The sequence below is a fragment of the Miniopterus natalensis genome, chromosome 12 (genome assembly GCF_054644295.1).
Source record: "Miniopterus natalensis isolate mMinNat1 chromosome 12, mMinNat1.hap1, whole genome shotgun sequence".
In the NCBI taxonomy this organism is placed as follows: domain Eukaryota; kingdom Metazoa; phylum Chordata; class Mammalia; order Chiroptera; family Miniopteridae; genus Miniopterus; species Miniopterus natalensis.
In genome coordinates this window covers 7564496-7589702 of record NC_142092.1, presented here as the reverse complement: position 1 = coordinate 7589702, position 25207 = coordinate 7564496, and the positions used below count along the sequence as shown (strand labels likewise).

Here is a 25207-nt window from a genome sequence, read left to right as displayed (position 1 = left end):
CAGAAAAGGGACGACTGGCCCATTCCACACAGGCAGAACTGAGGTGTAAACTCAGGCCAGAGCAACTTCCTGTGCCAGCTCTGTATTTTCAACCCTGAGGAGATGCCCACAAAGGGGGTGGGAATAGCAGGGGTAACTTGGCTCAGTGGTTAAGATCCCAAGTTCTAAATGAGGCTGCCTGAGGTTCAGATCCCAACTTCACCACTCATTGGCCTTATGACCTTGGGCAAGTTATCTGCCCTCTCTGTGCCTCAGTTTCCCTTTCTTTAAATTAGGGACCAATAACAAAAATTGCACATCTTCTTTGAGATGCCTGGCTGCTTAGCCAGAGGATTTCCTCACAAGGATTTTTGGAGTTATCTCTAAAAAACATCATGTGCAGTTTTTTGAGAGGTCATCAGGTCATGGATTTCTGACCCTGGGAGGGCAAAGACCCTGCCTCTCCCCCCCAACCCTTCCCCTCATTCCTGGGACAGTGCCTGGGACATGTGATAAGTACACAAGAAACGTCTGTGGGCCTGAAGAGTGAAAGCTATACAGCCAGGGAGGTCCTGAGACCCCCCAGCCCCCCTTCCCCAGCCCCCCATGTGCTGAAGGTGTGACAGTGTGACAATAACCTGGCCCCCATGAGGCTCTAGAATGCAATTCCCTTCCTCCTAGGGTCTTGTGGTGGTAAACTGAGGCGAGGTAGGGTGATTGGTGGGTCTTTGTCGACCTGGGTGTGGGCCTGGCCTGGGCCCCACTCGCTGAGGTGTGGGGCTCACGGCTGTGTCATTTCTACCTTGTTCTTCAGCGGCTCCCACCCCCCTGGCCAGGCCCAGCACCCCCACCAACCCACCATTCACTCTCCTGTCACCACCCTCTGTCCTACCCTGTGGGTTGCCCCATGTCCAGGCCCTCTCACCATCCAGAACCGTGACCCCTCTCCTGCCTGTGGCATCATTTCTGCTCTTCTTCGGTTGACCAACCTCAGATACTTTTCAGGCACAGATTCTTCAGAGGTTCTTCTGACTTCATCCCTGTCTGGGTTGGGCATCTGGGGATGCTCCCACATCTATCGAGCTTGCCCTGAACCTGACACTCAGGTGCATCCCCTCCAGGCTGTGGGCAGGCAATGGCAGGCCTGCAAGAATGAATGAGTGGGGGGTGAATGCTGAGCCACATCTGACTTCTACCCACAAATGCTGGCTTCCCATTCGCTCAGGGCTCCTGCCCCCAGCGCCCACCCCTGTAGGAAGTCACAGCCCATACCCCCAATGAGAAACACCCAACCAGTGGCTGCCGAGGAGTAGGTGGGCAAGCGCAGCCCCACACCCCTGATCGCACCCAGGGGAACTTGTTGGACACCATGATGCTTTCTGAGGACCTTTCCCAGTGCACAGCTGCTGGAATGCTCTGGTGCCATATGTCCGCGTTCAAGCAGCTGCTCACTTTGCTTCGACTGTGCAGTGGCCACCCTGGCTTGTGAAAAGAAGGAAGGGGGGAGGGGAGGAAAAGAGGGAGGGCTTCGGGAGCAGGGAAGGAAGCAGGGAGCAGAGAAGAGAGAAGAGAAGAGAGAAGAGAAAGCAAAGGACGCCAGTGCTGCCTTTTGTCTGTGTGGTGACAACCAGTGCTGCTCAGAGACCTCTGGACACCTGCCTGCACTTCCTGCTTGCCAAGGAGACCTTGGGAGTTGTGTGAAACAAACTAGTAGGATCTCTTGTAAAGAAGGGACAGTGTGTTTGTCTGTAGCCAGGACCCTGCCCAGCGGCCGAGAGAGACCCTGGGGAAGGAGGGAAGACGCAGAAGCCGCCCCATGGGGTCTGCGGGGGATCCCAGGCCCTGCGCCCAGCAGACACCATCCATTCACCCCGGCACTCACGTGCTCATTCCCTCCTCTGGTCCTGCAACAAGAACTTATTTATGCCAATGTGGACACCCATGCTTATGGCACCACTATTCCCAGCAGCCAAAAGGTGGAAACAATCCAGCTTGTCTATCAGGGGCAAGAGAATAGACAAGATGTGGTCTATACATACAATGGAATATTGCTCAGCCTTAAAAGTAAGGAAATCCTCACACACGCTACAACGTGGATGAACCTTAAGGGCATCATGCTAAGCGAAATAAACCCGTCACAAAAAGACAAACACTGTGTGATTCCACTGACACGAGGTTCCGAGAGTGGCCGAGCACACAGGCGGAGAGCAGAACGGCCTGCAGGGGCTCCGTGAGGGGTCGGGAGTCAGTGTTTAACGGGTGCAGTTTTCTAGGATGAAAAGATTATAAGAACGGATGGATGGTGGAGATGGCTCTATAACGACGTGAACGTATTTAATTCCACTGAACTGTACACTTAAAAATGGTTCATGGTAAACTTTATGTTATGTATATTTTAGCACAATAAAAGAAATTGTTAAAAATACATATGCTCTTGCTGTATTCACTGAATATTCATAGATACAGCACATCCGGCAGCAAAAGCACACCTGGCGCCCTCCCTGTGGACTATAAATATCATTTTTCCCACTGAAAGGAACCAGGGGTCCACAGATAAAGGGCTGGTCTATGTCTGGGGCAGAAAATGTATAAGATGAGTCTGGAGCTTCCTGTTATCACTGACAGCAAGGAAGTGACAAGGAATACAGGGTGCGTGTGACAAGAACACAGGGGCCAATAAAAGACTTCCTGTGGCTGAGTATGGGATAATTGGACCAACAATAACCGCAATGGATTGAAATACATCAACTATTTGAAAAGCTGAAGATTTCATTTTATTTTATTTTTCATTGAAGAATATGTAGAAATTTATTTCAAGTTTCTCAAGGAGGAAGGGGGAGTGGGGTTGACACTATACAAAACAGCAAAAACTATAAAATCTTTGAATAGCTCTGCTCCCAACGTTCTACTACATACACTGGAGGCCAAATTACTTTTATTTTCTCATAAAAAAATGAAGACTTCCATCTTTCTCTTTACCACTCCTCTCATCCCCACCCTTAGTTCTTTCCCTCTGCAACCCTTCATCCCATCACCTGTCATTTAATCGTTGCTGTCATTTTACATTTGTTCATCTGGGTGGGGAAGAGGGGGGAGGAAGGTACAAGGGAGGCAAAGTTGAGCCGGGAAGATGGTTATGGCTTTGGTGTGTTCTGGACAATCTTTTAATTCCTCTTAAATTAATGTCTGTGTGGTCATTTATTATTAAAGTTATAGACCTGTTATATTCTTCAGTTTTATAATTGGTCTGATAAGATTTTTCACAAATAAAATATTTTAAAGCAAAAAAATAAAAATCCGTCTCCCACATAGGGAAAAAAAAGTTATTTGTGACAATGCCTTAAGGAGACCCAAGCAAGACTCCACTTACAATTGTAAGCACGACCTTGAGTGCCTTGTCCAGCTCCTCCGTGTTCAGGTGGGTTCCGATGGAATGGAATTCAGCCCTGGCTCCAGGGTCTTCTGTCAGGCCCTTCTCACATGGATCCTTTGGGCATGCAGAGCCCCGGCTCACCTTTTTTGGCTTCCTCCTTGAACTGCTGCTTGTAGTCCAGAAAAGCCACCATTGCCTGGTCCAGCTTGTGATACAAGAGAGCACTCTGCCCCCTGGCACAGAACATGGGCAGCTCCACGGGGTCCTTGTTAAAGACTTCGGGTAGGAGTGGCCTCTGCAGGGGATGGGCCGGTGCCTCTGGAACAGCAGACCAGCTGGGTGAGCCGGGGCCCGGAGCAGCAAGGCTGTCTGCCTCCGGGCTGCGTCAGTCTCACTCCAGCTCTCGAGGACAGTGGGGATGCAGCCCGATCTGAAGTTACCAGTGATGGCCAAGGGGGTCATCATGGAGGGTGGCAAACTTTGACCTGAAGACGCTGGTTTTCTCCAGCCGGCCTAGCTGGGTCTGGGCTCACTGCAGCGGGCCCTCCACCCTCCTCCGTTCGTCATGCGGTTCCAGTTGTTGCCAGTGTAGTTCGCTGTGGTCCCCATGGTGCTGCCTTTCTTCCAGCGCCACGTCCTTAAGTCCTCCGCTCCCCCTGGCAGTGTCTCCCTCTCGTCCTCACTTACTCTCTCCCTGGTCTCCAGTGTTTGCAGGCCTCGCCCAGGGGATGGTCCAGATCTCCTTCACCAGAAAGGATGGAACAAATCCTTCCAGATGTTATTGAGAGTCCTCCCAGAGCCCAGCTTCCCAAGCAGGGTCAAGCTGCTGGAACTGTACCTGGGCATCTTGCCATCGTCGGGGAGGGTCCTGCCAGAGGTACCATCTTGTAGCTCTTCAACATCTGTCTTTCCCTGGAGCTAGAGTCTTCTCTGGAGTTTCTCCTGGCTCCCCCTGAGCTGAGGGGAGCTTCAAAGCTGTAGGTTCTTGGCTGTGGTCAAGGCCGGAGGTTTCCTTGGACCAAGTCAGCTTCAGGGACTCGTAACACCATTGGCAAGTGAAATGGATGGAGGACATGGTGGAGGTCTTGACTTTCAACTTTGCTTCTAAGTTTCCTCTGGCTCCCCAGTTACTTCTGCATTTATACTTTGTAAGGTCCTTGAGAGGAGTGATTCTTTAAAAATGCATATCTCATCTGTCACTCTCCCACTTCAAACCTTACAGTGATACCCTGAAGATTTTATATATTAAGAAAAGCTCATTATACTCATACATGGCTTAACAACTGGGTTATGTTCTGAGAAATGTGTTGTTAGGCAATTTCATCATCAGCGAACATCAGAGAATGACTTACACAAACCTAAGTATACTAGCCACACACCCAGTACAGCCTATTGCTCGTGGGCTACAAGCCTGTACAGCATGTTACTGTACAAAATAACATGAGATTAAATTAAGCACAAGAGAAAATGCTGTAATCAAGAGACACAGTAAACACGAGCTGCGTGAGTCTGCTGCCTGCATTACATGCTACTGTTTTACAACAAACTTATTATTATTATTATTATTTTTTTAAATATATCTTTATTGATTTCCGAGAGAGGAAAGGAGAGGGAGAAAGAGAGAGAGAGAAACATCAATGATGATGTGCCCTGACCGGGAATCGAACCCTGATCGCCTGGATCCTAGGTGGACGCTCAACCCCTGAGCCACTCCCGGCTGGGCTCAAACTTATTTTTTTTAAAGTTGAAAGAATGCACTCTAACAATCATGATAAAAAATGTAGCATAGCAACTACATAACCCAATAACAGTCATTTATTAGCATTATCAAGTATTATGTACTGTACATAATTGTACGTGCTATACTTTTATACGACTGGCAGCCCAGTAGTTCTGTTTACAGCAACATCTCCACAAACACATGAGGAACAAGTTGCACTATGGCTAATGCACCATAAGATGTTAGGAATGTTCCAGGCCCATTATAATCTTACTGGACCACTGCCCTATATGTGGTCCATCAGTGACGGAAACACGCAGCACATCGCTGTAGTTGCATTTGAAGGACGCTAGGTGTTATGGGCTGAGTGGGTCCCCCTACTCCAATTCATATGTTAAAAGGCTAACCTCCAAAGTTATGGGTTGGTGAAGAGAAGGGACAGGCTGGGGGCTTCATTCTGCATGGAACTCTGGGAAATAGTCCTGGGACTCCCATGTGCTCCCCTTTCTCCTCAAGGAGGAGCTTTCTCCCAATGTCAGCTGCCAGGGATGCTTGTGAGGGGTGAGCTTTTCATCAAGGGAGGTGTGCAACGCAATGGACCGGAGGAAGACTGCTGTGACAGGTAGGGCTGTGTCTGAGGACACCACTAGCCCTCAGAGTCAGGGTTTGTCTCTCCAGTCCATAAACAAGGACACTGAAGCTAAGGATAAGTGCATGAGAGTCAAACTGTCATTTCTGGGCCCCCAAACTGCAAGGCCACCCACGCTGCCTGTGGTGTCTGTGCTGGTGGCTGAGGCGTGGACAGTGAGCAGGACTCAAGCTCTGACACCGACGATGCCATTTGCTGCCTGGGCACAAGCATGCACCCAGTGTCCCTGTATGAAGGGAACTGCAGGGGACACATGGGAGTGTCCCATGCATGTTTGTACCCTTTCCCTTTTGGTCCTTGTCTTCAGGACAAGCCACTGTTCACTGCCGTCTTCACTACAAAGTGCTGTTTGTGAGTTTTTAAAAAACGCACTTTCTCTGAGTGACTCATGCATTTAAAATTATTTTAATATATTTTACACACTCATGTATAAATGGGGCCATGTGTTTCTCTTTATTAAAGGCGGCTTATTTGGGCTGGTCATCATAGACCAGGAGGCTCACAGTGAGGCCCAGAATGGTAAACAGTGTGGAAGGCAGCTCTGCCACATGGGATCCTGGTGGCGTCTGTGCCCTGTGTCCCCTCTGGGGTGCCGCTGACCCCAGGGCTGGAGCATGCAGGCTGCAGGCTTCCTGCACACAGCAGTGTGAGATGGCAGCCTGGGGGCCCTGGGGCCTGCTCCAAGGCCATAGGAAAGGGCCAGCCAGGTAAAACTATTGTTGGGTCCTGGTCTACACACTGCAGGCCCAGGAGTGGACCAGGTGGCCAGGTCCTGTCCCTGTGGGGCCGACTTAAATTGCTGCATTTTTGAGAACCTGCAAAAAGTCAGGTTAGCGCTCCGGGGATGCAAAGGTGGATGAGAGCCAGCCCTGCCTCCATCTGTTTATGTTGGCGGAGAGGTGGACACGTGAACGAACCCCACCTTCCTTGTCGCTCTTTTGAGGCTCCTGGCTCCCTCTGACTTCCTGCACACCCACTTCTGCTGCAACTTTTTAGACATACTGGCCTCGGAGCTTTCTTCAACCCCTGCCCTGGGGGCTTTGTCTGGGCTGTTCCCTCTGCCAGGAGTGCCGCCTCTCCAGACACTGACACAGCCAGCCAACCCCCTCTGCCTCTCAGAAGCTGTCTTCTCTGTAAGACCCTCCCCCCTCCCATGCTCACATTAGAGCCTTCAGCCTAGCACCCCAACTCACTGCCTCGCTTCCCCCCTCCAGTATTCTCTCTGTGGGAAGCAATATCCGTTGCTTTTATTTTCTCTTGTTTATGTCTGTCTCCTCTTCTAGAATGAATTGTCAAGCACTTAGGTCCTCAGCTTCCAGGACAATGCCTGGCACATAGCAGGTGTCTGATAAATATTTGGGGACTGACTGGACAGATGTGTTAATTGATTGGACTTCATTGCTCGGTGAATATATTGCCCATGCTTTAGTGGGGTATGTACGGGGTGGAACTGCTGGGCCGCAAATGTGGGCAGGTTCAGCTCAGGTTCAGGTTCAGCCCATAGCTGTCCAGAGCAGCCAGCTGAAGCTCCTCCTCCACTTGGCACTGTCAGTCTCATTCATGTTACCTTTCTGTGGTTCGCTGGGATTTTAATTTGCATTAGTGTCTTTTCCTAAGTTTATTGCCATGTGGATATGTCTTTGTGAAATAATTATTCAGCACTTCTGTCCAGTTTCCTATGGGGCTACTTTGGGTTTTTTTGTTTTGTTTTGTTATTAAATTGTAGAAGTCTGTAGGTATTCTGGATGAAATCTTTTGTCTGGATGAAACCTTTTGTCACAGCATGGGCTGCACATCGCACCTGGTCCCTGTGGCATGACCCCTCCCTTCCTGTCTGCTGGGAGCTGGGTGCACTGCTAGGCCACTCCTCAGACTGCTCCAGGGGAGGGCCCAGCACTGATAGAAATGTGCCTCTCTGGTTTGCTTTCTCAAGGCCTCCTCATTTTTGCCGTTATCTTATTAATGGTTTTATCAACATATCACCTACAAATGTGGTTGCAAAGCTCCCTTTTTAGAAATTGTGCCCAGGAGCAACCTGGGTCTCCCACTCAGGCCACCCCCACACACCTTGGCCAGCTGCATCCTTGACACTTTGCTGGAGTGTCCACCCGAGTCCCTGGTTTGGGAACTCCTAATGTCCTTCAGATTCGGTTTAGAGGCTGCCCCCAGCAGTGTGGAGAAGCTCTTCAGAGGCTGGAGAGGAGGCCTCCTTGTGCTCTCACAGGTTGTTCTGTTGCACTGTCATTGTCCAGTTATCTGTTTCCCCAGCTGACTGGACGACCTAAGAGGGCAGGGCCAGTGCTGCCCTGGGCACTCAGGACCTGGCACCAGAACACAGTAGGCCCAGTGTGCAGTAGGTGCTCCTTGAATGATGTTTGAATGCGAAATGAAGCCATGAGTCTGGGCCTCGGAGCTGTGTTCTCCCCGGTAGCAGAGTCTCCAGAGTTAGCACTCTATGGTCATCGCATCCTCAGCTTCATCGGTGATGTCCCACCTTGTCCCTGTCTTACCTACAGACCTGATACATCAGGATTCGCCTCATGTTTCTCTTTACAACTGTTCCCTTTGGAGGGCTTGGTAGATCTTTTAATTTGTTTTAAAAACAATAGTTTCTAACTTCTTTATTTCAGAAATTTGCAATATCCTTTTGAAAACAGACTTTATAATTTAGAGTAGTTTGGGGTTCACAGCAAAATTGAGGGAAAGATACAAAGATTTCCAGTATACCCTCTGCCTCCACTCCATCCGCAGCCTCCCCACTGTCAACAGCCCCCCAGAGTGACCCATCTGTTAAAATCCATGGGCTTAAATCATCACCCAGAGTCCATGGTTTACCTTAGACTCGCTTTTGGTGAGGTACATTCTATGGGTTTGGGCAAATGCCTATTGCATGTATTCACCATGACAGTGTCATACAATATTTTCATTGCCCTAAAAACCCTGTGCCTATTCATCCCTCCCTCCCCCTAATCCCTGGCAACCACCGATCTTTTTACTTTCTCCATAGTTAACCCTTTTCATAGCTGGAATCATATGGTAGCCTTTCAGACTGGCTTCTTTCACTTGGTAATGTGCATTTAAGGTTCCTCCATGTCTTTTCATGGCCTCATAGCTCATTTCTTTTTAGCACTGAATAATATTCCATTGTCTGGATGGACCCCAGTTTTATATACATTCACCTACTGAAGGACGCCTTGGTTGCTTCCAAGTTTTGGCGGTTATGACTAAAGCTGCTATAAACATTGTTTGGAGGTTTTTGTGTGGATATAAGTTTTCAACTCAACTCCTTTGGGTAAATATTAAGGAGCATGATCGCTGGATTGTATGGTAAATTATGTTTAATCCTAACCCCCAGGACCTCAGAATGTGAATCTGTTTGGTGGTTTAAAGAGGTAATTAAGGTAAAATGAGGTCATTAGAGTGGGCCCTAACCTAATGTGACTGGTGTCCTTATAAAAGGAAGACAGAGACACACACACAGGGCTGAGCATGTGAGGACACAGGGAGAAGATGGCCATCTATAAGCCAAGGAGAGAGGCCTCAGGGGAAACCAACCCTGCCCACACCTTGATCTCAGACTTCCAACCCCCAGGACTATGACAGAATGAATTTCTGTTGCTGGAGCTGCCCAGTTTGTGTATTTGTTAGCAACCTGAGCTGACTGAGGCAGGCACCAGTGACCTCCACACCAGCAGACCCAGGGCTCGCTTCTAATGCTTTGTGTTAAGAGGCAGTGTGGTCAGTGGCCATTTCCTGGCCACCCCCAGCAGGTGGCCTCGACCCCTTCCTGAGCTACAATCCCGATTCCATTACCCCTCTTGCCCAGGTCTCTCCCACCCCACTGCCTTCTCCTCTCAGGACCCCTTCCTCCTCCAAGTCCATCAGGCAGGGCTCCTTAGGGCTCTGCCTTTAGCCCCTACTCCTCTCTCTCCAAATTACAAATGTGTGCTCCTGGCCTGGCCTCTCCCTTGTTCAGTTTGCCAGACCTGATTTCTTCCTGGGATGTCCGTAGGCACCTCAGACTCACCATTCTCTCCCTCTAACCCCTCCTCCCCGCAAGCCCAGTTTCATCAAATTGTCATCCATTGCCTCTGCCTTCACCTGAGTTGCCATCACCTCTATAGAGATCCTGGCATCCTAGCAGGTCTCCCCACAGCTCCTTTCACTTTCAGTCTGTTTCCCAAATACCGTTGGTGGAATCTCCCCATGGCACAGAACTCCCTCTGTTCCCTAGTCCTGCTTAAAAGTCTGTGGAGGTTCCAGTGGCTTTAGGCTTTCAGCCACACTCTCATACCCCTGCATGCTCTCTGCACTCACTGGCTTTGTTTTAGCCCCAAATTTACACACTATCCCACCCCAGGGCCTTTGCATAAGCCACACTCTCTGCCTGGAATGTTCTCCCCATTCCCCTTGCCTAGTTAATTCCTCTGTCTTTTTCCAAACATTACTTGAAGGTCATTTCCTCTGAGACCCTCCATCAGCTACTACCATTCACTGACACAGCTTCCTGTCTGTACCCTCAAGGCGTTTACTTGTCAACACTGTCATGAGCTGATCCATCACGCCATGAGTTGTTCCGTGCCACTTCCCCACACCGAGTGCAGTGGCCATACTTCTATCATATCCTCAGAGCCCAGCACAGTGTCTGGTGCACAGTAGGTGCTCAAGAAGGACCTGGGATGCTGGTAAATGTGGCTTCAACAATGAGGACAATGTGAGAAGATGGGGGGGAAGGGGGATCGGGGGTGGGGTGAGGGGGAGTGGGGGCTGAGGTTTATGCAGGTACCCTGATGGACACCCTGCTAGTCCTCCTGGGTCTTCCCTGCCCATTCCCTGTCCCTGCTCCATCCTTTCCTTTCTCCACCCTCCCAGAATCCTGATAGGCTGCTCAGACTTTCCACTGTGGACTTGCAGCATCTGAACGCCCCCGCGCCAATGGTTTGGCCATTGTTCTCACAACCATGTCAGTATTGAACAAACAGATGTTTATAGTTAATCCCTAATTTTGCCATCAAAAAATATACAATCTTGGGTAGAAACTGAAGAGGAAAGAATTTTTTAATTTACAGTGTCTCCCTACCAGCCCACTCCTGAAATTTGAAATTGCTGAACGGCCTCCAAATTCAATATTCCAAGTCAAACAAATCTATGTGTTCTCCAAAAGGAAGTATTGAATGTCTGACCAAGATGGAGCAGGACAGGAAAGTCAGGAGAGGAGGGGGAAGCCGCCCGCTCCGCCAGCCACTCGCTGCTTCCAGCACCTCTTCCCGCTGTTTCTTACTTCTTTCTTCTTGTCTTTTAATAAAGGAAATGCTCCTATGAGTTGCCTTCCTCGAAGCAGCTGGTGGGTCAGATCCCGGCTTGTCAGTGCCCACCCTCTGCCATCGGGGGTGGGCCTAGGGCCAGGTGAGCCTGTGCCTTCCAGGGAAGGGGACAGAACTGGGAGGAGATTTGTGACAATACTGTGATGCTTCAGGACTGTCTGGAAGGAGACTGACTTCAGGGGTGTCAAGAAGGCCTGATGCGGGAGGAGACCCTGGATCTGGGCCTGCAAGAAAAGGAAGAAGTTGCCCAACAGAATCAGGGCCAACAGGTATGAGGATCTCAGCGGTCAGAGCAGGGCTGGGGGAGGTGCATGCTTGCAGAAACTTAGGGAGGAGCTGAATGACCAAGGCCACATTCTTAAACTCTACCCTGGAGCCTGCCCCACTCCTCAGCTGGAATTCACCTTGTCCCCACCCTCCTTCCCTACTCCTGCAATCTACTTCTTGGAGCCCTTGGGCATAAGTTTCTGCTGGGACAGTAAGTGGTCTTTTCTGCTTCTTCTCCAGCCTCTCCAAGGTTTGCTGACTAGGTGACACAAACTCAACTCCTAGAAATTGTCCCTCCCCTCCACTTGGTGCCTTGACCCTTCCGTTGCTCAGCCCTGTTCCTGGCCAGGTATGTGGCTCCCAGCCATGGCTTTCACCTCACTGCCCATGGGCTCCCCTTGCATTGAAGCTTGTAGGTGGCAACATTTCCCTCACAGAGTCTTGCAGAAGTTGAGCAGCCTCTGTTTTACAAATGGAAAGTTAGAATCAAGCCACCTGCCACATTAGCCCAGACTCTCCTGGCTGCAAGTGACAGAAACTAACCTTCAGTGCTTTGAACATCACTGAGAAGCCGAGGAGCTTGGAGATCCAGGAAAGGGAACAAATGCCCTCAGTGGGTATCCCCTGCCATAACCCCTGCCAGCACTCCCCTTGCTGACCCCCTGTCATAATGGGGGCAAGCTGGTAGGGGGTCTCTAGGCTGCCTTCCCAGCCCAACGGGCACCTTATGGGAAGAAACCTCATTTTCCAACAGCTCAAGTAAAGAGGGGACTGGCTTTCCTGAGATCTTATGTTCATTCCTGTAAGAGTCATTATGGCGGGTTGGGTGGGGTGGGGCCCAAGCTATATACTCATCCCACATCCCAGGGCCTGGTTAGTCCCATAACCACAGGGACCCAAGGAGGGTCCCCAGGAAAATCAATGATGAAGGAGAGTGGAGGGAGGGGACCTCTACCAGGTCCCTCTTCAGCTGCCAGGTCACACTGCTCACAGTCAGGGTGCCAGGATTTCAGGTGGGGTCCTTCGGGTGTCTCAGGATTCATCCTGTCCTACCTCTCCATGCTGCCTCTTTCTGAATGACCTCCCTGTGGATGTCACCAGGAGCTCACTCTCCACTTCGGAATGGAGGAGTAGCCAGCAGGCCCCTGAGGAATTCATGCTGCTCACATAGGACCATGGCTCACTGTGTGACCCCATGGGTCTTGGACAAGCAGGAAACACATCTTTTCCTACCAGAAGTTGGTTGTCAGGGCTACACTCTAGTGGTGGAGCTTTGCTGATAAAATGCTTTTTGAATTCCTGAGGCTGCATCTCATTCACTCAAAATTCACTCAACAAATATTTGCTGGGTACCACTGTGGAGGCAGGAGTGAGCTAGGGTGGCAATGCAGCCGAGAGCCAGCTCCCGACTGTGGCTCCAGAAGCCTGTGGGCTGCCTCTGCAGACATTTGACGATGTTAGAGGTGGAGAAACCAGCCTGTGCTAGGACCTGTGTGGATTAAAGCATTTGTTCCTTTCTTTCTATAAATGTAGTTCCTCCAGCATATCTTGACTGAGCACTGTAACAGGCGCTAGGCAGTCAGGCCCAGGTCCTTTTTGGTTTGAGATCAGAGGACATCCTCACGAGTGGAAGCACCTGGACTTCCAAGCCGAGCTCCACTGCCCAGATCCCTTCTCCACGTTGGGGCCTCATGTTCACTCAGGTGCTCCCTGTGAGTATTCCCAGGGTTTGCATGCAAGCTTCTGTCACGTTTGGCCCTATTTAGAAAAGGCTGGGACATTCACCTGCAGTTCCACTAAAGGCTGGGAGCAACGCTGGCCAGCAGAACTTTAATGATGCAGTGTGGCTGGTGCCACATGCCTGTCTCCCTTGACTCCGACCCTGGCTCAGCTGCCCATGTGCATATATAGCCGTGGGAGGGCTAGATGTGGCAGCAGTCACCCAAGCCATGAGCCAGCACAGCTGTATGCCCAGCATCATGCCGGGGGCTTACCAGCCTGTGCCCAAGCCCGTGCTGCTCACCTTAGCTCTGGTGTCCATCCCTCCTGAGAATTTGACCAAAGGTCAGGGTTCAGGTGCAGGCGCTTTCTTAGTGGATTCCTGAGGCTGCAGTGTCAGGTTTGGGAGACAAGGTTGGCGAGGGGGCTGAGGCCAGCCTTGGGGTCTTTGTGTGGCCTTGCAGGGGGACATGGACAACTCTCTAGAAAGATGACTATTTCTCAGAGTGGCTGGGGGTGGTGAAGATAGGCAAGGCCTCTGCACAGGGCAGTGGGTGCGAGCGTGAGTGCCCCTGAGATGAAGAGAGGCTGCCTGCCCCGGCTCTGCTCTCTGAAGTCTGCTGGGGGCAAGGTGAGCTCCCCTGGGGGAGTGGGTGGTTAGAAGCCCCTGTGATTCTCTCATTGGCACATACCATGTGCAGTGATGGCTCAGGGGCTGGAGACCTTGAGGGCACTTTGTGTGTAAGGGCATGGTAGCATCCATCCATCTCCACCTGGCATAGGCCCGGAGACCGAGTAGGAATCCATTTCCAGTCCCTCATGTACAAAGATGGGCCAGGGCACATCTGAAGGCCGCCCGTTTAGCCTCATCACCGGGTTCCCCCAGTATTTAACTCCCAGTACCTGTCTCCCATTACCCGTCCCCCATCCCTGTTGTGTGGGCAGTGGCCTGGCCTCCCTCACACGCCCTCCGGATGGGCCCAATTACCATGAAACCTAATCCTTCCAGGCTGGTGCTCTGGTCATGGGGACTCCTGTGTGTTTTCCTTGGCTGTCTTCTGATGACAGAATCAAGGAAGAGAAAAGCAAGGGGGGCTGCTGCAGACTCTGAGGGGCCCTGCCTGGCTCCTCTCAGCAAACCCTTCTAGTGCTCAGCCCTGGGGCAGGACCATCCTCTACTGTGGGGCCCCTGCAGGGTTGTCTCCATCCACCAAATGCCAGTAGCATGCCCTCTGCCTGACTTGACGTGGTCTAGTGTCCCCTGGGGTAAACGCCAGCCCAGCATGGAGGGGCTGGGGAAGACAGACCCAGCACAGACCCAAGGGAGGGTGGCATGTACCAAAGGACAAGGTGGCCAGATCAGGAAGAATGACCTCCCACCTTAGGGAGGGGGGACTGGCCAGGTGGGAGAGGTGGGCAGAGAGCTTGGGGGATTCAGTACATCTGGGAGGGCAGGAGGCAGAAGCAAGCAGACTGTGCACAAACGTGTTTGTGGGTTGGGGTCTCCACAGTGAGGTATGTACAGCCCAGGGACCAGGAGGGGTCAGGTACAAACAGAACTACTGCACTTTTTAATCTAAAGATGGGAGAAAGTAAGCATGGCTTCTGAGGGAGGCTATGGTCCTCTCTCTTCGTCACTGTCATACAGTTCTGGGGGCAGGGGTTCCACATCTAGAAGGACAAGGGGCTGTGGTCCTCTGCTGTGGGGGTGTCACAACGTCTTGCCTTGGTTAATGCTGTGTGAGTTTGTGGGTGACACTGTCTGGTGTCAATAGAACCCCCAGGTAGGTTTCTCAAGGTCAGGCAAACCCCACAACTGGGGGCAGGGCCTCCTCCTGGGTCACTGTGCACTAGCTGGTTACCCTCAGAGCAGCCCTGGGGGGCAGTGTGATCAGTAGCATCTGCCATACACATGGGAAACAGGCTCAGAGTGCAACAACTGGCAGAGCCTGAAGGCTCCTGAGTGGCAGCAGGACAGGCAAACCATTCCTCCATAAGGAAATTTTCATATAGGGGTTCCCCAGCTCTGGAGGGGAATGCACTAAGTGAGGTGTCTATCAGGGTGCGGCTCTGATTTGGGCTTTAGAAAAGTTGGGGAGGGGTCAGTGAGCTTAGTGGTGTGGGGGCTGGGTTAGGGCCTGTGGGTAGGTAGGTGGGTGGGGTCCTCACAGAGACTTCTGGAATGTGGAGGAGGGCAGTGACCGAGGCACTGTCATTGACTCATGGCTATGGACTCCCCCTGCTAAAGAGCCAGGCCCACTGTCCAGGCCTCTGGGAACTGCTGTGTGAAGTCTGCTCCGGGGAGCCCAGCCCTCCTGGGTCTCCATTTCTCGCTGGGTAAAGCTATGGCTCCTCTGACAAGTCAGGAAGCAGCTGGCTGGGTGGCAGATAGTGAGTACCATCTGCTGCCCGCGGGCCAGGGTGATGGGCCGGGAGCAGAGGATTCCGGTGCTTTGCGGCCCAGCCTTGGCTGTCTCCTGGAGTGGCCCACCCACAGGACATGTCCCCTGGCTCCCAGCACGCTCTGATGCCTGCCTGGCTCCTGCCTCTGCCTCGGGAGTCTCAGTCACAGTCATGGCGTTCACGCACACTCACACACGCCTCTCACACACATGTACACCGTCTCTCCCAGGCACATGTACTCACGTGCCAGCACACACAGTCTCACAACACTCGCACACACTTACCCCTGCGCACACACAAGTGAATGTCTTCCATCTGTGGGAGGAGGGCTGTCAGGTGGAGGGGGACGCCTTTTGGTGCCACATGCTCCGAGGTAAGCCTCTGCTCACGCTGGCCCAGCAGAGGTCCCAGTTCCCTGGAGCTCAGTTTTCTTACCTCTCTGCTGAGTCCGAAGGTGGGGAAGTAGCTGACTAGCTGGGGAGGTCCCCTGCCGGCACAGCCCAGCCTGCTGCCCCACGGCACCCTTCTCTGCCAGCTTCCTTCTCGGGTGGCGCAGGTGCAGGAGCCCAGGAGGCCCCATGTCCCACAGCAGTCAGCCGGCAGCGCCCTTCCCACCAGCTCCGGCTGAGGCTCCCAGCAGGCAGGAGTGCGTTTGCACCCCCGCATCAAGATGGGGCCGCTCCGCCAGAACCAGATGGATGGAGGAAGGCAGGTCCCCAAGAGAAACTGGAGGACTCGTCCCAGAAAAGGGGGACAGAACAGCAGAATTGCATCCCATAAGGACAACCCCCCCCCCCCCCCCGTCCGTGCACTTCACAGAGCAGTCAGTGAAATCACAGGCAGGAAAAAAGTCCCACAGGCAGGAAGAGTCCCCTGTTGAGGGGGAAGGGACTGTGGTGGGGACAGTCGATGGTGGGCGGGGCCTGTAGCACACCGGCAGTGTGGGCTCATCTTCAGCGTCTCTGTGCTGAGGGTGCACAGAGCTGACTGCAGGCTGGAGGCAGCGAGGAGACCCTGCAGTAGCTCGTCTGCCGGTGGGTGAGCCTAGCCCTGCCTTCCAGTCTTGGGTTGACTCGGTTTCTTCTGGATGTTGTCCTATCTCCCCGGCAGGGGAGCTGGCATTGGTTATTGGATACTCCGATGCTCTGCAATGGCTTGTTAATGCCCTTTTCACAATGTAGAGCAAGTGATGGAGATCTTTTCTTCAGATGGGGGAGGGGGTCACTCCAGCTGTAGTTTAGGTGACACCTCCTCTCAGCTTCTGAGATAGCACAGTTCTCCTTGTGCAGCCTCAGACTTTGTCTTTGCTTAGCTATCACTCATTTCAGCTTGTGGTCAACTAAGACCTGCAGATTGTTTTCACAGGAGCTCTTGCCACACCATGGAGTGAACTTTGTTGTTGCTGGGAGCTGGGACTCTAGTTCCTCACCCTTGAGTGGTTCTGCCCCTAATGCTAACACTAGCCAAGGCTTGTCCTTATCTGTGTTCTCCAAAGCTGCCTTTGTCCCTAGATATTTGAGATGTCTCTCCCACCCACCCTACCTGTGATAGGGCTTGAAATGTCACCATCTGCCATGCCTTTGGTTTTTTTCTTTGAAGGTCCCTATTAAAAACATGAATGTTCTCTGGGCAGGAGATGGCCTGGATTAGGTCAGTTTTTACCAAGCTCCAGTTGTGTGGCTTCGGACCTTACACATTTAACATCATTCTGCAGTGGTCCTGCCCTCACCGTTTGCACTGTGCCATGCCCAAGCAAACCATAACTGGACAGTGATATTTGTGCTGGTCATATGTCTCTAACATGTGTTCCTGGACATATGTGAGTAATAGTACCGTGTGCTGCCTTCCCCCATGAGCCTGTGGGCTTGGGGCTCTGCAACACGCCCACTTTGGGACTCTTCCTAGAAAGAGATAGAGTTCATGCCCTGGTGCTTGAGGCACATTTGGGGCACAGGTCCTAAAAGTGCATGTTCCCTTGTATACACCTGACACTGTTGCAAGACAACTGTGCTCCACTGGCCATGCATATGCCTTCCGGTGCCAGAGAGGAGCCAGCTGCACCCAGCCAAGCCTCGAATCCTCAGCCACAGGGTCGCCGGGCTATAGGCGAGCAAGGTGATCCATGCTTCTGTTGCATGCACTCCTGTGGTTGAGTGTTATGCAGTGTCATTGTAGCCACAGCTGACCCACACAAGTGAATGCCAGGCCTCCTCAAGGTCCCTGTAGGAGGAGAACACAGGAATGGGACACGTGAGCCACTCCCAAATCAGGTAGCCCCAGGGCCGAGTGTGTCTGTGGGGAGGATGATGCTACAGGCGGGAGCCTGGGCTCCAGCCTCACCTCGGCCACAGGCTTATTGCTGGTATCCTCAGGCCAGGTCCCACCTTCTCTGGGCCAGCTTTCTCACTTGGCCTCTAACAGTGAGGTCACCCTGATCAGCTCTTGCTCCATCCAGCAGCCTCTGGTCCACCTGACCTTGTGTCACACCCCAAGCCACACAGCAGAGAGTAGTTTTAATGATGGGTTTTATTATGGCCCCACACTGGAGCTGCCTCTGAATATCAGCATTTATTGGCTCCATGAAGGCAGCCCGTGTGCCAGGCACAGTCCCCAACGCTTCATGTGGGCTGCAGCCACCTGAGGCAGGTCCCACAGTGCAGACGGAGAAGCTGAGCTCTGAGGGGCAAATTGGCTCAGTGAGCCCTGTACAGTCCCAAAGTCTGTTTCCTTCACCACCTCCTGGGGATGTGTGGGGTTGGGGGAGGTGCTCCAAGTTCTCCATGGCCCAGAGGAGCCTCCTAGGCCATCATGACAAAGTGCCACAGACTGGGCGGGGGGGGGGGGGGGGGGGTGTTAAATTGCAGAAATTTATTCTCCACTGTCCTTGAGGTCAGAAGCCCGAGGTCAAGATGTTGACAGAGCTGGTTCCTTCTGGACTGTGAGGAACATCTGGTCCAGGCCTCTCCTCCGGCTCTCACGGTTTCCTGGCCATCTTCGGGGTTCCTTGGCTTGTAGATGCATCTTCCCAGTCTCTGCCTTCACCTTCACACAGTATTGTCACAGTGCATGTATCTGGGTCCAAACTTATCCTTTTTATAAGGACACCTGTCACACTCCAGTGTGACCTCATCTTAGCTAATTATCTCTGCAATATCCCTATTTCCAAATAAGGTCACCTTCTGAGGTACCAAGGGTTAGGGCTTCAACATATGCATTTGGAAGGGGACACAGCCCCCCAGTTTGAACAGCAGTCCTGTGGCTACAGCCCTGGCTGGTTGTGGGCAGCTAGGAGAATGGGGGTGAGAACTTGGTGGGGCACCCCCACCCCAGGAAGCTGGGGCAGCTCCTTGTCTGCCGGCTGAGTTGGGGGTTTGGCCTTAGGGAGAAAGACAGGGACAGGGCTGTGTGTGTGTGTGTGTGTGGGGGGGGTTATGTACATGCTCTTGTGCAGTGGCCACCCCCAAAAAACTTCAGAAGACCTAGTCTGTGGGGCAGGGATAGTATGGGGTGGGGAGCTGGCTTCAATTGTCCATCCATGTGTTAATTTGGATTGTGGACCACAAAAAAGAATTGCAAAAATGATTTTTAAAAATTCTTATTAAAAAGGACTCCAAACCTTAAAACACAGGACCTACCTGAGAGGCAGCACGGGGAGCCAGTGGGCTAATGCATGGAAACACCGGCTGCTCTGCTATTATTAGCTCCTGGCCTGCTGGCCTCTGAGGCAGCTCAGGCTCTCAGCCTTGGCTGAGCAGAGATGACCAGATCTTTCAGCCTCACCCAGGGGAGCCCTCTGAGCCAGGCCAGGCTGGCCTGACATGGATGAACAAAGGGGATGGGCAGGCCCCACACCCGTCTGGGGCTCCTGCCCTCTGGACAGGTGTGAAAGCCCCAAGACCTCCTGCCTTCACACTGCCTTTTCTGGCCCTGCCAGCCCCACTGCCAGGCCAGCCTACCCTCGGGCCTTGGCAGCCCCTCGAAGTCTCCAGCTGGGTGGATGATGGATGGGGCCCCGTCAGCGCTTGCCTGAGAGTGGATTTTGTGTGTGTTTGACATTTATTTACTGTCCATATAAACACTAACACCTATGAAGCATGCTCCCCGTGTGATAGCTTGGCTGAGGCAGCTCTTAAATACATAAATTATGCACACCTCGCTAATGAACGCCTGACAGCCGGGAAGTTCTATTTACCGCTGCCCGAGTTTCCATATAAAACCCAGGCACCGGTGAGCCAGGATTTGTGCACGATCACAGTCCTGCCTGTTCAGACTCCGACTTGTTTCTTTCTTTTTAAAAAATCTCTCCTCCGTCTTCTTTTTTATTTCCCCTTTTAAAGGTTTGACATAAAACTGAAGTTGGTGTGTAACTTCACTGCCTGGAGCACAAGGGGGGAGCCTGCCCATCTGGCTCGGGCTTTGCTGACGGGTGTGTGCGCGAACAATATGTGGTTTGACAAATTTCAAGGCAGGCTTATGAAAAAATAACAGTGCAGCCGTCGCAGTGAATGCCCGTCCACCTGCGGGCGCGAGCAGGGGTGCCAGGCCGCATGAGTCAGGGTGCCTGGCAGGGGATTAGGAGGCCCCTGTAAATCACCGTATCCACATATGTTGACACAGCATAGCTGCTCCAAGCCTGGTCTCCAGCACTGGGGTACAGCCATCCTCAGGGAGCCTTGAGACCTCCCAGGCAAGGTGGTCCTCTGGCCAGCTATCTCTGGGTACTCAGTCTTCTCCTCTGAGAAAGGGGTACATGTGGTGAGCCGCTGGATCCAGCTGAGCTCCAGCAGCAGAGCTGGCCTGTGAGTCTGGCGGGGAGCCAGGGGTCCAGCATCCAAGTAGTCCTGCCCTGCAGACCTCCCAGATATGCAAGGGCTGCCATATGCTGTGCAGCCTCAGGGGGGTTTCTTACCTTCTCTGGCCTGGCTTCTGGACCTGAAAGGTGGAAGTGGTGACAGCACGTGCCTCTGAGGGCACTGTGAAGATTTCACAAGCACTCTGACCACTTGGCCAGACTTAGAGTAGCTGAAATCTCTCAGGGGTCCCTGCAGGCTTCCTTCAGGGCCAGGTGCTCTGCCAGGAGGGAGGTGGCTTGTGGTGTGACTGGCCTTTGTGGGTGCCCTGGGGTGCCTGTAAGGGCTGACATTGTCCTTATGAGATAGTGTTGGTCATCCTGAGCCTCCCAGGAGGAGGCACAGATGGTGCCTGCTGCACTGGCCACCCCAGGGTGACCTAGCCACTCAACTCCCCCTGGCCTGACCTAGCCCATAGCCTGGGGATACATCTTTTCTAGCTCATTTCACCAGTTGTGTCTGTGGTGGGGACTTGTCTGATTCTGTTTGAGTCTCTGGCTGTGGTATTCAGAAGGTGTTTATTAAATGCCACAGGAGGGGTAGGAGACAGTTGTGGTGTGAGGAGATGTGGGGACTAGGGAGTTTCCCCACCCTTACTTGCTGCGAGGAACAGATTGCCCTGCTGGGGTCTCTCCTCCCTCAGGTGAGTTCCTTCACCTTCTAGAGTCCCAGTTTCACCCTCTGTCCAGTGGGGTGTTAAAAGCCCACCTGGAGGCTTAGTTCACCCTGGGCAGGTTTGAGAGGCTGTAGGCCCACAGCATGTGGGTGTGGGTGTGGGTGCTCAGCACACTGGCCATGTCAGCAAAGTCACGGAGGTCTTCTTGGAGGAGGAGGCATACTGGTCATAAGCTCCTCTGTTGCTAGGAGGGAAGCCCATAAGAGGGAAGCCCAATGAGAAGGGCAACATGAGCAAAGCCTCATAGCCTGAGTGGCCTTGATTGTGGTGCCTGTGAGTTTGTGGGCAGGGGTGTGGGGGGCCTATAGCTCCACATTTTCCTGCAGACCACTCTGATGCCAAGGTCACAGAGCAAGTCCGTGGTAAAGTGGGACAGGAAACAGGCTGCCCTGTCCTGCTCTTAGGAGCCCGGCTGCTGTGACACTGGCTCAAAGGTCCATGGATCAGGGCCACGTGCAGCCCACTTTATTAAATTCATATTTCCACCTCTGTTCTGCACAAGTATCTGTATTTACCATCAGGTTCGTCAGTATTTATTTTCTAAAGTAGTTCTGTTTAAACAAGGACTTTCTCTCTTAAATTCATCGACTCCAATTTCCTGTGGACCCCGGCCCTCCATGGAGCTGACATTAATCATTTACATGACTGCAGGTCTCCGGCAGGAGGCAGGCCGGGATCCGCTGTGGCTTCCCCCGAGTCTTCCAATTAGGGCAGGGAGATTAGGCCCTGGGTCTCCCTATCCTGTCCAGCTCCCCATGGTGCCTGTCACCCCCTGGTGTAACCAGAGGTGGAGTGCCGCCAGGCAGGGTGGGGAGGGCAGTGGGGGCAGCTCAGCAGCATGGGACTGCCACCTAGCTTGTGACCCCTGCAAACTCCTTCCTTCTGTGAATTCTGGCTTGGACCTTGGGCATCAAGACCTAAACTCTAGCCAGCAGTCTGCATCCAATGCTGTTCCCACCAAGACACTCTTCATGCCTCAGTATGCTCATCTGTGAAATGGGACACTATGTGTCTCTTTCCTACTGTGGACTGATGGTGGCTGTGGGCCCTGATTTCTGTTGTTGATGATGCTTGGTGCTGTTCAGTGGCCAGCAAGGACCCCAGACACAGGACTGGCCCACAGCAGATGCTCTATGGGGGTCGTTCCCACCACCTGCTCAATGGCCTTCCTTTGTTCAGCCTTGGCCTTCCTAAGGGAGAGGGTGAGTACATGAATGCCAGGGCTCCTGTACTGCCTGCTGGGGGCTGAGCCTGGGATCCTCTGGAGTCCTAGAGGGGGAAGGGGAGCCCATGGACACTTGGCCCCCTGTCCTGCTCCAGTGTGTGTGTGTGTGTTTTGTGGGATCAGTTTGTCTGTTTTTTACTGGGAATCTCAGTGCGGTGACATGGAGCTGGGGTGGGCTGTCACAGCCCGGGGAGCTTTGCTGTCAGCAACAGCAGGGAGAGGATGAACTGGAAGCTTATAAGGTGAAGAGCAGCCCGAGTGCTAGGTTTGGAAAGAGTCAGTAACTGACCAGCCCCAGGAGACCCTGAAAGCAGGACTGATGGTAACAGTGTCACAACAGCTACATGGGCCAAGGTTGCATGAGTGCTCACAGTGTGCTGGGCACCTGCCATCTAAGCCTCTCAATAGCCATAATTAGCCCGTTGCACAGATGGGGAAACTTAGGCACAGGCTGGGCAAGCAACTTGCTCAAGGTTGCACAGGTGGTGAGTGGGGAAGCTGGGATTATAGCGCCCTGACCTTGGACACAGGTGGCTAGCTCTGCTTCTGTGAGCTGCAAAGAGCCCTCAGCTGGAGGTGCCTTGGGAAGAGATCCTCAGAGCTCAGCTCCATGGTCAGCTTTCAGGGGTCCTCACTGAAGTCTCTCCACAGTGGTGAGGACAGGCACAGGAACAGCTGTCCAAGCTGATCATATCTAAGGGAACTGGGGTTTTTGGAGAAGAATCCTGGTGCCATTTCTAGAAGAAGGTGCCATGGGTTCTGGCTGCCTAAGATTCCCCATCACCACTAGAAGGGCTAAATAATGCCTGAAAGTGAGGGGTCCGATCCAAGGCTGAGGTCCAGAGCATGGATAGAAGTTGACCCACACTCCCAGAGCTCTCTCCCTCACCTCCCGCTTACCATGCCCCCTTCTGAAGCTTGTCTTTAAGGCACTGAGGGCAGTGGCTGTGGCTCAGTCTGCACCCCTGACCCCAATTCTCTGGTCAAAGCCCCAAGGATGAGTGGAGATCTTTATCAGTTAATATTTCTGTGTGACAAAATTCCAACAATAGTAATTAAATTGCTCCAGATTCTACAGTTTGGGTGGAGCTGGGGCGCTGGGCAGCTCATCTCTACCCCACGTGGTGTCAGCTGGCCAACTCCATAACTGCCTGGTGGTCTCCCTTGCAGGCCTGGCTGGGGGCTGGAAGCTGGTCTCCATCTCTACCACTCTCCTCCCCAGAGCTTCTCTTTCTGCTTGGCTTCTCATCTTGCTGGAGTCCAGGGAGGCTGCCAATCCTAGTGGTCTGGGAGGCCGGAGTACTCTGAGGGAATGTCCCAAGAAGTGGACATGGAAGCTACGAGGCTCTGAAGGGTCCAGCCCTGCTAAGGCCAGGTCCCTCCCACCACCTTCCATTGGTCAGAGCGAGTCACTAGGTCAGTCCATATGTGAGGGGATGGGAATGACCCTCCAATGAGGAGCAGCTGTAGGGACAGAGGAGCAGAAGGTCTGTGTGGCCCCAGGCCATAGACTCTGTCCTGCTGAGGACAGAAGGTGGAGAAAGTGTAGCGAGGAGGGCAGGGATGAGGTCAGGTCTGGGTCTTTAGGGGCCAGTGTAGGGGTGGGCTGAGTGGGGACAAGCAGAGGGATTGCTGTGGACTGAGTCCTGCCCCTTGAAACCACAAGTTGAAGCCCCTGCCTTCAGCATGTCTGTGTTAGAGTTGGGCTTGTGAGGAGGTGATTCAGGTTAAATGAGGTTGTTAGGGTGGGGTCCTAATCTGATAGGACTGGTGTCCTTATAAGAAGAGGAAGAGACGCACAGCTCTCTCTCTGCCGTGTGAGGATGCAGGGAGAGGCGGCTGTCTGCAATCGGGAAGTGAGCCCTCACCTGAACCCGACCATGTGGGCGCCTTGATGTTGGACACCTTGCCTCCAGAACTGTGAGCAATACACATCTGCTGTTTAAGCCCCTCAGCCACGACAGAGACCGAGAAGATGGGTGCTGTGTGTGGCTCCTTCCTCGATTGACATCGTTGCCGACACCATCATGTGGAATACCTTTGTTGGTTTGTGGTCCCCACAATGTGTGGGGACCCACCCTCCTCCTCTTTGGTCCCTCTGTGCCTGCTCCGGGGCTGGAGAAAATGACCTCTGCTCACACAGTCAGTGGGTTCCTTCCAGTCACAGTGACTGGGCAGGTGGTCAAGTGCCTGGGTGGGCCACATGGCCCTACCCTCAGAGTCCTTGCCCAGGCAGCTGAGAAAGCACCTGAGGGCAGAGGCCCAGCAGAGAAGCAGCATGCCATCTTCAGAGCCTGAGGGAAGGGAAATTGAGTCCCAATCGTGCCATTTGAGCCCTGGCCCCAGCCGAACCTCTAGCCACCCCTATAAGCCCCAGTGACTGATCTGGTTTGCACCACTGTCACCAGTCTCAGTTCAGGGCACTCTCACAATGTGCCCATTTTTAAGTGAATATCATCTACATTCACCCTGAGAACAGCCGCATCTGTAACGCAGACACTGCTGTGGTCCCCATTTAACCCTGGGGGTTGGCATGACAAGGTGTCATATTTGCGGGGATTAAACATCAAACATTTATCCTTTCCTGGTTTGGAGGCTGGAGGTCTGAGATCAAGATGTTGCAGGGCTGTGCTCCCTCTAGAGGTTCTAGGGGAGGCTCCTTCCTGCCTCTTCCAGCCTCTGAGGCTCCAGGTGTCCCTGGGCTTGGGACCGCATCACTGTAATCTCTGCCTGTCTTTATGTGGCCTCTCCCTTCATGTGCCTCTTGTCTGCATCTCCTCTCCTTATAATACCAGTCATTGGGTTTGGGGCCCATCTTACTCCAAGAGGAGTGTGATCTCCTCTTAACTGATCATGTCGGGAAAGATGCTACTTCCAAATAGGGTCATGTTCTTGGATTCAAGGTTGGCTATACCTTTTTTGGGTCACTGTAGCACCCACTGTGAAGACTGAGCCCAGAAGTGGCTCTCCAGCACATGGTTGAATTCACACTGGGCCTCTGGAAAGCCTCCCCAACTCCTCT

At 52.8% G+C, this 25207-nt stretch overlaps 1 pseudogene; it reads right to left on the bottom strand.

Moving 5' to 3' along the window:
- Nucleotides 1–3302: 3302 nt before the first annotated feature.
- LOC107538158 (beclin-2 pseudogene) lies at nt 3303–4206 on the bottom strand (annotated as a pseudogene).
- Nucleotides 4207–25207: the final 21001 nt, after the last annotated feature.